Genomic DNA, 14928 nt, shown 5'->3' with positions numbered 1-14928 from the left:
AGTTGTATACCCTCTCTTTTGCCTTTACATTAGCTTGTCTTCCCTTGTCAGCCACGGTTTTACTATTTTGACATTTGATTATTTATTTATTTTTAGAATACATCTATCCTTCACCTTCCTCACTTTCCCAGAACTGAAAGAATTTCTGTTCTGCTCTCATCCCTGCCAGCATCTCCTTCCAATTTGCTTTGGCCAACTCCTCTCTCAGACCACTGTAATTTCTTTCACTCCTCTGAAATACTACAATGTCAGACTTTACTTTCTCCTTATCAGATTTCAAGTTGAACTCAGTCATGTTGTGAGCACTGCTTCCTGAGGTTTCTTTTAACTACTCACCTCTGGTTCAATACATAACACCCAATCCAGTAGAGCTGTTCCCCGAGTAGGCTCAACGACAAACTGCTCTAGAAAGCCATCACATTGCATTCAACAAACTCACTCTCTTGAGATCCTTTACCAACCTGATTTTCCCAATTGACCTGCATGTTGAAATCTCCCATGATTATCATAACATTGTCCTTTTCATCAGCCTTTTTCTATTTCCAGTAGTAATCTGTGTGTGCCAACCCACTGGCTGTTGGGAGGCCTGTATATGACTGCTGTCAGTGTCATTTTTACTTTTGCAGTTCCTTACCTCAACCCACAAGGATTCAACATCTTCCAATCCTATGTCACATCTTGCTGCTGATTTACCAGCAGAGCCACGCCACCCCATCGGCCTTCCTTCCTTCCTCCGATACATTGTGTAACCTTGAACATTCATCTCCCAACTACAACCGTCCTTCAGCCACGTTTCCGTGATGGCCACAACATCATACCTGACAATCGGTAATAGTGCAACAAGATCATCCACCTTATTTCTCATACTCCATGCATTGAGATATAACACTTTGTGTACTGTATCTGCTACCCTTTTTAATTCTGCATCTCTAATGCACTGATACTCACCCTACTGGCTGCAATTTTCTCCTCGCATCTGTCCGCCCTATCTGACAGTCTGACTGCATGCTATCTTTGCATTTTACCATCAATTCTATCCCTTTACTCCAGTTCCCGACCCACCCCACCCAATAAATTAGTGTAAACCCTCCCCAACAGCTCCATCAAACCTCTCTGTGAGAATATTGCTCTCCCTTGGGTTCAGGTGCGACCCATCCCTTTTAAGCAGGTCATTCCTCCACCAGAACAGATCCCAATGATCCAAGAACCTGAAGCCCTGCTCCCAGCTCCCTCTTCTCAGCCATCTTTAATGTATCAAATTATCCTGTTTCTACCCTCACCAGCATGTGGCACAGGCAGCAATCCAGAAATTACAACCCTGGGGGTACTGCTTCTGAGCTTTCTACCAAGCTAGCCAGATTCTTTTCAGGACCTCTTTGTTTTTACTTCCTATGTAATTGGTCCCAAAATGCAACAAGATATCTGGCTGTTTTCCCTCCCTCTCTAAATGCTGCAGGCACGATCGAGACATCCCTGACCTTGGCACCTTGGAGGCAACATACCATTCGGGTGTCCAATTCACGTCCATACATTCTCCTGTCTGTCTCCTGACAATTGAGTCCCCTGTCACTACTGCTCCCCTCTTCTCCCTCTAACAACAGTGAGAGTTGTGGTTCCAGAAGGGGGAAGACCCGCGTCAGTCAGAGTCTGCACTCACAGGGCACAGAGGACTTGTGTATTTTCCTGACAATCCCCGTCACCACACTGATACCCGCTTTTATTCCCTACAATATCATCAAAACAGTATTAACTTCCCAGCTCCTGTGGTAGATTCAAACTCATGTCCTGGCGTGTTAGTGCAGTGTGCCTGGGATCAGGACACAGTGGTTCATCTGCCAGTCCCGTGTATTGGTTGTATTGTGACCCTGTGCTGGTGTGTTCAATGGTCTGACATCTCCAGCTGACCATGTGACAGTGATGCCTCCCAGTCGGTGGGGTTGATGTGGAATAAACTTCAGTTCCCCTTCAGTCCATTATCACAGCCAATCCTTGCTTCAGCTTATAAATTAATTGTGTTTCATGAATAAGTAAAAATGAATCTTTGTAAGTTTTACCTCGGTTAATAGCATCAAGCGTTTCTCTCAGCACTGTTTTCAACAAATAGGGGTGATCGAATTTTTCAACTGGTAGCGCCTCATCTGTCACTGACAATTCCTGGACATCATCACTGATTCTGTAAATATTAAACTGCTGGTGATAAACTGGAATTTTGAAGTATTTTTAAAATCCATACAGGGTTTCAGGAAAGAGCATGTCCTACCTCCTGTTCCGATGAGCTTCCTCCTGAAATAAATAAAAACACAAATCTGATTAGACTTGGACTTAATGTCCACATCCTGAATTTCATCCAAATCATTACAAGGTGTTGAAAATTCCCACTCCCACAGTCACTCACACACACCAGCAATACAGAACCACGGGGTAAATTACAGGGAAAGTTTCTGAAAGTTAGACCATTACTGAGAGGATGGAACTGACAGGAGAGACAGGACAGGCTGTGCATTATCATCTGGATATGACGTCAGAATGATAAAATTGAACAATTTAAGATTAGTGATGGATTTGATTGCGTGAAGGTGGAAAAAGTACCTCATTATGGCGAACTCGAGAGGACACAGGTGCTTGGAAGTAGTACGGAGGAGATGTTGGGTAAGTGTTTTGGAATGGGTGGAATAAGCTGCCGGCAACGACGGTGGAGGTGGATGCGATAGGGTCTTTCACAAGACTCCTACGTAGGTACATGGAGCTTAGAAAAATAGAGAGCTATGGCTAACTCGGTAATTTCTAAAGTGAGTAGATGTTTGGCACAGCATTGTGGGCCAAAGAAACTGTATTGTGCTGTAGGTTTTCTTTGTTTCTATGTTTCTATTTATGGGGAGACCTTCAGTCAAAGATAAAATGTCAGGTGGTTTTTAATAAATCCCACAAGAAATTTAGTGAGGAGGATGTGGAACTCAGTGCCACAGGAGTGGTTGAAATGGATCAGCAGAGATTGAATGTAATGGGGAGGCTGGATAAACATGTGAGGGACCAGGGAGTTCGGGGCATTGTTGCTGGGTGCAGTGAGGAGGTGACAGGAGGCTTGTGGCCGAGGGGAAATTGATAGAAGATGGACCAAATGGCCTGCTCATGACGGAGAATGGGACACAATCCCATGTAAAACTAATTCGAAAAAGTAGAGACAGTGAAAGTTTCTGTAATCTGATGGAAACCGGATATGGAGGATAAGTCTGATGTGTGGGTCACATTCTTTGTTCTCACTAATTGACAGAGAGACCCTCACACCCACCGCACCAGACACACTCACAGCCTGTGACTGGAACTGGGAGTTAATGTGAGTTTTAGAGGATATTTAATGTGGTAATTAAGGAAACGGTCAGCAGCTCTGTGTTATGATCAGAGTAAATCATTTCAGAAAAGATTGCATTCTGTCCTGGGATGTACAGAAGTTGTGGAAGTCATGTTTTGGGACAACAACCCTGAATAGTTGCATCAATTGTCTGGTGAGAAACAGTTTACTGCCATTTGTAAATGCTGTTTGTAGGAGCAACACGTCTGTTTTCTGTCTGCATTGTATTCTGTGTTATGTGTTTATTACGATAACAAGTCACGTGAGTGGGGACGTGGTAAAAGCGAAGGGAATAAGTTACTTATTTGTACTTTGTTCTGGGCAGTTTTGATCCTGGGACTGGCAAATGCCATATCTTTTGTTGACCGATTCACTGCAGTTTAATTTACGATGAATTATGCTGAAATTTCATCATTTAAATATTGTATGTTGCCGATAAAGGATCGAATATCTATCTCCGATATTTAGAATGTCATTAGCGGAGTGATTGGAGGTTCGTCATGCAAGGAGAACACTCTGTGTGAGGTCACCAGCAGCGGCAATTGATTTGGTAGAATTGGCCGCTGTGCTGTGTTTATTTCAAATGTACCACTGTTCATTTAGTTCAATTTGACAGAAATAAATTGAAATGTAATTCCTCACCTTGAGAAACATCACACTGTCTTTTTGATCCATTTGTTCCTTTAACTTAGTGATTTCCTCTTGAATAATCCTTATATTCTCTTGAATCTTAAGAAGATTTTTCTCCATTGGATTGAGAATCCTCTTCTCTTCTTCCCTGAGATCCCTGAGTAAGCTCTGCTCTTTCTCAGTGATAATCTGGCGCAGTTCAGCAAACTGGGATGTGATGTGGGTCTGAACGCTGTGTGACTGTTTCTGTCGAATGAAAGGTGAAGATTAGTTTACTGCATTGCTGTGTTGTATTTCCTTATGACATTAAAGTGACCATTCAGTCCATTCAGGTCCATACTACTTCTGAGACATTCCCGTCAACCCCTTTCCCTCACATTTTCCTGAAACCTATTCTCCCTCAATGACCCATTAACTCCCACCTGATTCACATACACCCTCCACCACCTTCACAGGGTTAATTGTAGTTAACCATGCATCCAGTATGTCCTTGGGATGTGTCTGAAACTGTCATGGCCACAGGGAGAACATGCAAACTCCACACAGACAGCAGCAGAGGTCAGGATCGGACCCAGGTCACTGGAGCTGCGATACTCGGCTATTCTGCATTAAATGGAGCAAAACTCGACAGTAATATCAGAAATTCCGCTCATGAAGCCTCACCCGAACTCCGGAAATCTTCTCTTTCTGTTGCTGCTCCTTTTCCTGGAAGTTTGATTTCTTTTTTGTGAGAGAGTCTAAGGAAGATTTTAGCTGATCCTGGAAGTCAGAGAGTGAAGGAAATAGAAACAAAGATGCATCAAAAGCAACAGGTGATCAAACCCGATTATCACACAAAATGCCGGAGGAACTCAGTGAGTCAGGCAGCATCTATTCAGGGGAAATAAACAGTCGGTGTTTCGGGATGAGACCCTTCATTAGGACTGGGAAGGAATGGGACAGAAGCCAGAATAAAAAGGTTGGGGATGAGAACCAGCTGACAGGTGACGGGTGAGACAACGTGAGGGGGAACGTGGGGGAGGGTGATGAAGTGAGAAGCTGGGAGGGGACAGGTGGAAGAGGTAAAGAGTTGGAGAAGAAGGAATCTAATACGAGAAGACAATCGACCATGGAAGAAACGGGAGGAACTGGGCTGTTTGCGGCCCTGAATGGTGACGAGGGAGGAGGTTAGGAGTCAGGTGTAGCACTTGTCCCGTTTGCAGGTGTCGGTGCCAGGAGGGAGATCAGTGGGGAGGAGAGAGTGGATCAGGGCGATACAGTACGTGGACCGCGATCCGAATAGAGAGCGGAGAGTTGCGGGGTGCGGAGTTGGGCTGTGGGACGGAGAGATGCTAGAATCCCGTTGGAGATGGGGGAAGTTGCAGAGAATGAGGTGTTAGTTATGGGGACTCGTGTGATTGTATGTAGGAGAAAGGAAATGTGTTAAGTATTAAATTAATGTTAGTTTTACCGTGTAGATTTTAACAGCTTCTTTAATCGGCTTGAAGCGGTGCTCTCTGTGTTCCTCCGCCACTGCACAGACCAGACAGATCAGTGTCTTGTCCGTTTCACAAAACAGCTTCAGTTCTTCCTCATGTTCCTCGCAGTGACGTTTACTTTCCTTCCCTTTCGGGTTCAGGTTTAGATTTCGAAATTTTTCTGCCAGATTTGCTAAGGCCCGATTCACCCTGAGGGTGCGGTCAGCAAACTCCTCTCTACATTCCGGGCAGGAGTTTCTCTCCTCCCTTTCCCAACACAGTGTGATACAAGAGCGACAGAAGTTGTGTCCACACTCCAGAATAACCGGATCGATGAAGAAATCCAGGCAGACGGGACAAATTGCCTCCTCGCTTAAACTCTCGACCGTTCCTTTCGAAGCCATGTTAACTCCCGGCACTTCCTGATTCAGAATGGTTTCACTTTCGGGGAGCTGCTGATCCCCTGCAGTACCGCGATTGTCCACTACGCGCGCTGCAGTCTCAGGGAATGAACATTCTGCTGCTGGATGTGTTCAGTGGAAATTCTGGCCGTTTCTATGTTTAGTGTGGGATGAAAAACACATTAAACAGGCAACAGATAAGTAAACGCCCAATGGACTGTCTAAGCCGGCTACGAGCGGAGGAGGGTTGGCCGTATGGCTAGCAACCCCATCCCGTAAAAACCAAGTGCGACAAAAACGTCAGCTGAATCTCCAAAGGCCTCATCCCTGCGGTCGGAAGGACCTTCCCCTGGAAGACGATTGAAGTCCTGCGCTGAAAGGAGAAGCCATGTGTCCCCCCTGGGGTGGTTCACTACTACAATAACTGTGGGGCTTCCTCAGCCAACCCGGCCACTCCCGGTCCAGTGTAGAGGATCCCTGTAGTTCCAATGGTGTCCCTGTAGACTGGAATGTGCCAGTCGGCAGCATTCCTGTATGACAGGGTTTCCCAAACTTTTTTTTAATGCCAAAGACCAATACCAGTAACCGTGGACCCCAGGTTGGGAACCCCTGCTCTCCGGACATCTCGATGTGATGGCAGGCCAACAAGTTTCGAGCGTCTTTCCCCGAGTTGATGATCTTCCAGCAGCACTCGCTGTCCGTTTTCCTGCGCGTCCTGGGAACAGCCCGAGGATCAGTGAGCCTTCTGTCACGCAGCTGCTGTGGCACAGGCCCTTGCATCTTTCTCCACATATCTTCGCCAGCCCACAGTCCGCAAAGAGGTGAGTGACCGTCTCGTCTCCACTGCAGTAATCTCGGGGCAGCGCGCTGTGGGAGTGATCTCCGGGCATGCAGCAAGGTTCAGACTGGGAGTGGCCCTCTCGTCTCCACTGCAGTAATCCCGGGGCAGCGCGCTGTGGAAGTGATCTCCGGGCATGCAGCAAGGATCAGACTGGGAGGGGCCCTCTCGTCTCCACTGCAGAAATCTCGGGGCAGCGCGCTGTGGGAGTGATCTCCGGGCATGCAGCAAGGATCAGACCGGGAGGGACCCTCTCGTCTCCACTGCAGTAATCTCGGGACAGCGCGCCGTGGGAGTGATCTCCGGGCATGCAGCAAGGATCAGACTGGGAGGGACCCTCTCGTCTCCACTGCAGTAATCTCGGGGCAGCGCGCTGTGGGAGTGATCTCCGGGCATGCAGCAAGGATCAGACTGGGAGGGGCCCTCTCGTCTCCACTGCAGTAATCTCGGGACAGCGCGCTGTGGGAGTGATCTCCGGGCATGCAGCAAGGATCAGACTGGGAGGGGCCCTCTCGTCTCCACTGCAGTAATCTCGGGGCAGCGCGCTGTGGGAGTGATCTCCGGGCATGCAGCAAGGATCAGACTGGGAGGGGCCCTCTCGTCTCCACTGCAGTAATCTCGGGGCAGCGCGCTGTGGGACTGATCTCCGGGCATGCAGCAAGGATCAGACTGGGAGGGACCCTCTCGTCTCCACTGCAGTAATCCCGGGGCAGCGCACTGTGGGAGTGATCTCCGGGCATGCAGCAAGGATCAGACTGGGAGGGGCCCTCTCGTCTCCACTGCAGTAATCTCGGGGCAGCGCGCTGTGGGAGTGATCTCCGGGCATGCAGCAAGGATCAGACTGGGAGGGACCCTCTCGTCTCCAGCCAGGCGAGGTCTTGGTGCCTGTTGGTGAGATCTGGTGATGAGGCATTCTGCCAGATGGTCTGGACTGTCTGCTCAGGGAACCACTCTACTGTGTCCATCCAGTCCTTCTCCTGCAGTAACTGCAGGACATTCCGTGCTGACCACTGTCTGGTGTTCTTGTGGTCAAAGTTGCTGGTCTGAAAGAACTGTCACCTGTTTCATTAACACAAGGTTCTGAGTGAGCGGCAGAACAGCGCAAAGGGCCGAATGGCAGCGCCTGCTCCTGTTCCTTATCTTCAAAATCACGAGTTGACCTTTGCACCTTGTTCTGCCTTGGCCTTCAGCCTGTCGGATTGCAAAGGGGAGCGGTGAGAGCTCCAGAGATCCATCAGCAGCCGCTGCGGTTATTTCATGCTCTTGTTATTTATCGCTTTTTTGCATTTGCACAGTTTGTTACCTTCAGCACTCTGGCTGATCTTTCACTGCCTGCAGGCTGTAGGGCAGGCTTGAGGGACGGATCACAGTGATACTCGACAGAGTACCACATTTACTCTCCACAATCCCTTTGGTCCCCGATAGGTCAGGCCAGAGGGGACAGATCACAGTGATACTCGACAGAGTACCACATTTACTCTCCGCAATCCCTTTGGTCCCGGATAGGGCAGTCCAGAGGGGACGGATCACAGTGATACTCGACAGAGTACCACATTTACTCTCCACAATCCCTTTGGTCCCGGATAGGCAGGCCAGAGGGGACGGTGATACAGGCGGCTGTGATCAGGCTCACCACACAGGCAGGCTCTTTTCTCACTGCTGTAATCAGGTAGATGGTACACGAGCCTCAGGACTCGCCCCACCAGGGTCAGGAACAGTTACTACCCCTCAGCCATCAGTCTGTGGAACAATACAGGATAACTGCACTCACTTGCTATCCATAGGGATGCTCCCATAACAAATCATCGTACTGGGACTGTCTCAAAATGAGTGAAATAAGAGGTGCTTTGACTGAGACAGATCACATTCCTGTCTCAGAATTAGAGAAATTCAATCTCACAGGATATTTACAGCGGAAGGGCTGGAATGATGTTTCCCATAAGGTGTGGAACCTGCGCTCACAGACTCAAAATCCGAGGACAACTCAGCAGGTCTGAGATGAGGAGAAATTTCTTCACCCAGAGTGCAGTGAATCATTGCAATTATCTCCACAAGGTTTCTAAATTGAATAGACATATCCTGGGGCTCAGCGGTGATGGGAAGCTGCAGGAAAGTGGTGCTGAGGTCAAAAGTCAAGCATGTTCTGAGTGAAGGGCAGAAAAGTCACAGGGGGCCAAATGGCCACGCCTTCTCTATTTCTGATTTTCTGAAACACGAGTTTACCTTTGTGCCTCACTGTTTCTTGTCCTGTCAGATTGAACAGGGAGCGCTGAGAGCACCGGACATCTATCGGCAGCCGCTGCGGTTATTTCATGTTCTCGTTGTTTATTTGCATTGACGAAGTTTGTTGTCTTTTGCACTCTGGTTGATCTTTCAGTGATCCAGGTATAGTTACCGTTCTGTAGCTTTGCTCTGTATGTTTGTAGGAGTTGTATGTGGCGACTTATATGTAGTCTGTTAGTTTTTGGAATAGTCGCTTGGGGAATCTGAAGTGGAGGAGTATTTGGGGCTTATTTAAAATTAGACATAGATATTATCCAAACAGTGTTTATTTGACAAGGGTTAATTCTGATATTGAAACTATCTGTTCTTTTTGTGGTTTATATCCAGAGAATTTATTTCATCTGTTTTGGGATTGTGAATATGTTAAAACATTTTGGGTTGATGTTTGTCAATTTATAGATCAATATATTAATGTGGATTTTACTTTTTTTTGAAAATGTCTTATTTGGGTTTACTAATAACATCAAATCTCATAGGGATCATTTCTTTATCTTTTGTTAATTTACAGCAAATTTTATATCCATAAATGCAATCACAGCAATAAGAAACCATTTATATTTTGATGTCAGACTTCAAACTATACTTTTATACTCTGAAAACTTCCCATAGCCAGAAGGCTGTAACGTCTGTACAAATCTGTCAACGTTTTGGGTTATCTCTGTAAATGTTCCTGTTTTGTGACTCCTCTTAGATATAGTTCCTTCTGTCCAACAGTATTTAGAGTGGATTTCCTTGTTTATTTGTATATTTAAAGTTAATAGTTATATATTTGTTGCTGCTTTTGTGTGACTCCCTGGCTTTGTTAGCATATGTTTAGTGTTTCTGTTTTTGATTGTGTTTAATAAAAATTTAAAAAATTTATAAATGATAATAAAATTTACTTTGAACTTTGAGCCTCGGGGAACTTGCTTTGATTCTGGGAACAAACAGTGACTGACATCTCCAGCTCCCGGCAGCAGCCCTCCCTCGGACACAGATACAGCCAATCAGAGAACACCACTGGGAGACTCTTCCCTCCATTGGCTGAGGAGTGTCAGTGGGCGGGATGCTGGGCGGACCGAAGTTTGGAACCGGGAACGAGCGGACCCGGTGAGAGACCCGAGATTGGGAGCAGCTCCCCGGGTAAAGGCTGCAACAGCGGCCGGAGTTTTCAATCCTTCCGATGGCGGAGGTGAAGATTCGGGCGGAGATTCCGTGAGATGTTTCAGCCACACAGCGGGTGCCCGGTCTTTCCCCGCCGTGGATCGGGGCCTATTGTCCGGAGTTCCCTCCCAGTCCTGTCTCCTGCTGCTGGGATACGGGAGCTGGCCCGCAGCGGCTGCCGATGGATCTCCGGAGCTCTCACCGCTCCCCTGTGCAATCCGAACGGCTGAAAACCAAGGGAGAACAAGGCGCAAAGGTAAACTCGTGCTTTAGAAAATAAGTAACAGGAGCAGGCCTGGCCACTCGGCCCGTTGCGCCTATTCCACCCTTTCCTCAGAATAGTCCTTTTTAAAATCTTTTTATTGATTTTAAACAAACATAAATGAAACATGAATACAAAGAGCTTGAGAGTACATAATTAATACGTTAAGGTATAAATATAAATAGATGATAATAACCTCCCAAACTCATAGTGGTTACAAAAAATGGAGAAAATAAGAAACCCTCCCCCCAAAAAAAATGAAAAAAATCCTAACCGACATGGGCCATTGCCTTATATTAATTATACACAGTAGCGTCAATAACTCCGCACCTCCATCCAAATAATTAAGGACAATAAAAGTAAGGTTTAGGAAAAGTCAGTTTTAGCTTATATGAAAATGTTGAATAAATGGTCTCCAAGTTTCTTCATATTTAACTGAAGGGACAAAGACAACACTTGTAATTTTTTCTAAACTCAAACAAGAAATAGCTTGAGAAAACCACTGAAATATAGTTAGAGGATTAATTTATTTCCAATTCAATAGGATAGATCTTCTAGCCATTAATGTAACAAATGCAATCATCCGCCGGGCTGAGGGGGGATAAACGACTATTATCCACCATTGGTAAACCGAAAATTGCAGTAATAGGATGCGGTAGCAATTTGATATTCAGAACTGTTGAAATAATACCAAAAAGATCTTTCCAATAATTTTGCAAACAGGAGCAGGACCAGAACATGTGGGTCAATGAAGCGACTTCAGAATGACATCTGTCACTGGTTGGATTAACATAAGAATAAAATCAAGTGAGTTTATCCTTGGACATGTGAGCCCTATGAACAACCTTAAATTGTATTAGGCATGTTTAGCACAAATAGAAGAAGAATTGACTAATTGTAAAATTTTCTCCCACTGCTCTGTGGGTATAAGACAGTGAAGTTCTTTTTCCCATTCCTTCTGAATTATTTCTGATACTCCTGGCTGTATTTTCATGACAATATGATAAATGATGGCTACTTAACCATTCTGGCAAGGATTCAGAGATAGAATTTTTTCTGTAATGTCCATTGGACATAATTTCAGAAAATACTAACATTCAAGAAATTTCTAACTTGCAAGTATCTAAAAAAATGAGTTTTAGGCTGTATAGCTGTTCAAATCACATAAAACTGTTATCTAAAAATAGATCATGAAAACATGTTATACCTTTTGTTTTTCCATAACACAAAGGCTTGGTCCATAAAAGAGGGCTGGAAAAAGAAGTTAGATATAATAGGGCTTGATTATTCAAGCCAAAGAATTTACGAAATTGAAACAATATTCAACCATGTTGAACTATAGGATTAGTTATTTGTTTATTCGGTTTCGATAAAGCAAAAGGAAGCGAAGATCCTAAAATAGAAAACAATGAGAAGTCTTGTACAGATTTACACAACAAATTTACCCATTGTGGGCAAGGTACTATGACCGATTCTTGTGTCCAAAATATTAAATATTGAATATTAACTGCCCAATTGTAAAATCTCAGGTTTGGCAAAGCAACACCACCTTCCTTCTTAGGGTTCTGTAAATATTTTTTACTGAATCTAGGATTTTTATTTTGCCACACATACGAGGATATTTTGGAGTCAATAATATCAAAAAAGGATTTAGGAATAAAAATTGGTAATGCTTGGAATAAATATAAATATTTGGGTAATACTATCATCTTGATAGTATTAATTCAACCAACCAATGACAGAGATAATGGGGACCACCTGGTAACAAGATGCTTGATTTGTTCAATTAAAGGTAAAAAATTAACTTTAAATAAACCCTTATGTTCCTTGGTAATTTTAATACCCAAATAAGTAAAATGATCTGTGACAACTTTAAATGGTAAGTGTTTATAAATTGGAACTTGCATATTTAATGGAAATAATTCACTCTTATTAAAATTCAGTTTGTAGCCAGAAAAGCTACTAAACTGAGCAAGCAAGGATGAAATAGCAGGAATAGATCTCTCAGGGTCAGATATGTATAGTAACAAATCATCAGCATATAATATATATATATAATAGTCCCTTACCCACGAGTAATACCAAAAATATTAGGAGATTCACGAATGGCAACGGCTAAAGGTTCCAAAGCAATGTCAAATAATAGAGGACTTAAAGGACAGCCTTGCCTCGTACCACGGGACAACTGATAAAAAGGAGATCTTTGATTATTGTTAAGAACTGAAGCCAAAGGTTTATAATACATTAATTTAATCCATGATATAAATTTCAACCTAAAATTAAAATTCTGCAATGTATTAAATAAATATAGCCATTCAACTCTGTCGAACGCTTTTTCAGCATCTAAGGAAATTACATTCTGGTATTTTAGATGAAGAAGTATAAATTATATTAATTAATTTCCTAATGTTAAAAGATGACTAACAGTTTTTAATAAATCCGGTCTGATCTTCAGAGATAATTTGAGGTATCTCTAATCTAGTGATCTAATCTAGATCATTTTCTAATCTAGTGGCCAAAATTTTGGTAAAAATCTTAGAATCTGTATTCAGCAAGGATATTGCCCGATAGGATGCACATTCAGTGGGGTCTTTATCTTTTTTAAGAATTGGAGAAATAGAGGCATCATAAAAAGATTGTGGTTATTTACCTACGGTTATCGCATCTTTAAAAATTTTACAAAGCCAAGGAGCGATTATAGAAGAAAAGGATTTAAAAATTTTTATATGCAACCTCTCGGGCAGGGACAGGGAGTGGGTTCCCCTTTCCAGACCCTGCCTGGGGACTTCTGCCACTCCTCAGGGTTATATATGGAACCTCTCGGAAAGGGACAGGGAGTGGGTTCCCCTTTCCAGACCCTGCCTGGGGACTTGTGCCACTCCTCGGGGTTATATATGGAACCTCTCGGACAGGGACACGGGGTCGGTTCCCCTTTCCAGACCCTGCCCGGGGACTTGTGCCACTCCTCGGGGTTATATATGGAGCCTCTCGGGCAGGGACAGGGAGTGGGTTCCCTTCTCCAGACCCTGCCCGGGGACTTGTGCCACTCCTCAGGGTTATATATGGAGCCTCTAGGGCAGGGACAGAGAGTGGGTTCCACTTTCCAGACCCTGCCCGGGGACTTGTGCCACTCCTCGGGGTTATATATGGAGCCTCTCGGACAGGGACAGGGAGTGGGTTCCCCTCTCCAGACCCTGCCCGGGGTCTTGTGCCACTCCTCAGGGTTATATATGGAACCTCTCGGACAGGGACAGGCGGTGGGTTCCCCTTTTAAGACCCTGCCCGGGGACTTGTGCCACTCCTCAGGGTTATATACGGAACCTCTCGGCCAGGGACAGGGGGTGGGTTCCCCTTTCCAGACCCTGCCCGGGGACTTGTGCCACTCCTCAGGGTTATATATGGAACCTCTCGGACAGGGACAGGCGGTGGGTTCCCCTTTTAAGACCCTGCCCGGGGACTTGTGCCACTCCTCAGGGTTATATACGGAACCTCTCGGCCAGGGACAGGGGGTGGGTTCCCCTTTCCAGACCCTGCCCGGGGACTTGTGCCACTCCTCAGGGTTATATATGGAACCTCTCGGACAGGGACAGGGAGTGGGTTCCCCTTTCCAGACCCTGCCTGGGGACGTGCCACTCCTCAGGGTTATATATGGAACCTCTCGGACAGGGACACGGGGTCGGTTCCCCTTTCCAGACCCTGCCCGGGGACTTGTGCCACTCCTCGGGGTTATATATGGAGCCTCTCGGGCAGGGACAGGGAGTGGGTTCCCCTCTCCAGACCCTGCCCGGGGACTTGTGCCACTCCTCGGGGTTATATATGGAGCCTCTCGGGCAGGGACAGGGAGTGGGTTCCCCTCTCCAGACCCTACCCGGGGACTTGTGCCACTCCTCGGGGTTATATATGGAGCCTCTCGGGCAGGGACAGGGAGTGGGTTCCCCTTTCCAGACCCTGCCCGGGGACTTGTGCCACTCCTCGGGGTTATATATGGAGCCTCTCGGGCAGGGACAGGGAGTGGGTTCCCCTCTCCAGACCCTGCCCGGGGACTTGTGCCACTCCTCGGGGTTATATATGGAGCCTCTCGGACAGGGACAGGCAGGGGGTTCCCCTCTCCAGACCCTGCCCGTGGTCTTGTGCCACTCCTCAGGGTTATATATGGAACCTCTCGGACAGGGACAGGCAGTGGGTTCCCCTCTCCAGACCCTGCCCGGGGACGTGCCACTCCTCAGGGTTATATATGGAACCTCTCGGACAGGGACAGGCGGTGGGTTCCCCTCTCCAGACCCTGCCCGGGGTGTTGTGCCACTCCTCAGGGTTATATATGGAACCTCTCGGACAGGGACAGGCGGTGGGTTCCCCTTTCCAGACCCTGCCCGGGGTGTTGTGCCACTCCTCAGGGTTATATATGGAACCTCTCGGACAGGGACAGGCGGTGGGTTCCCCTTTCCAGACCCTGCCCGGGACTTGTGCCACTCCTCAGGGTTATATACGGAACCTCTCGGCCAGGGACAGGGGGTGGGTTCCCCTTTCCAGACCCTGCCCGGGGACTTGTGCCACTCCTCAGGGTT

The 14928-nt window shown here is 46.3% G+C and overlaps 1 long non-coding RNA gene across 1 annotated transcript; it reads right to left on the bottom strand.

Annotated features, from left to right (window-relative positions):
* Positions 1-2060: 2060 nt before the first annotated feature.
* LOC140719997 (uncharacterized) lies at positions 2061-4122 on the bottom strand. The gene is made up of 3 exons (XR_012097068.1): positions 3992-4122; positions 2261-2283; positions 2061-2173 (listed from the first exon to the last, which is right to left on the bottom strand). It is a non-coding gene; the product is annotated as an uncharacterized lncRNA (long non-coding RNA).
* Positions 4123-14928: the final 10806 nt, after the last annotated feature.

This window comes from Hemitrygon akajei, unplaced genomic scaffold (assembly GCF_048418815.1).
Source record: "Hemitrygon akajei unplaced genomic scaffold, sHemAka1.3 Scf000034, whole genome shotgun sequence".
Lineage (NCBI taxonomy): Eukaryota > Metazoa > Chordata > Chondrichthyes > Myliobatiformes > Dasyatidae > Hemitrygon > Hemitrygon akajei.
This window is presented reverse-complemented; position numbering and strand designations above follow the sequence as displayed.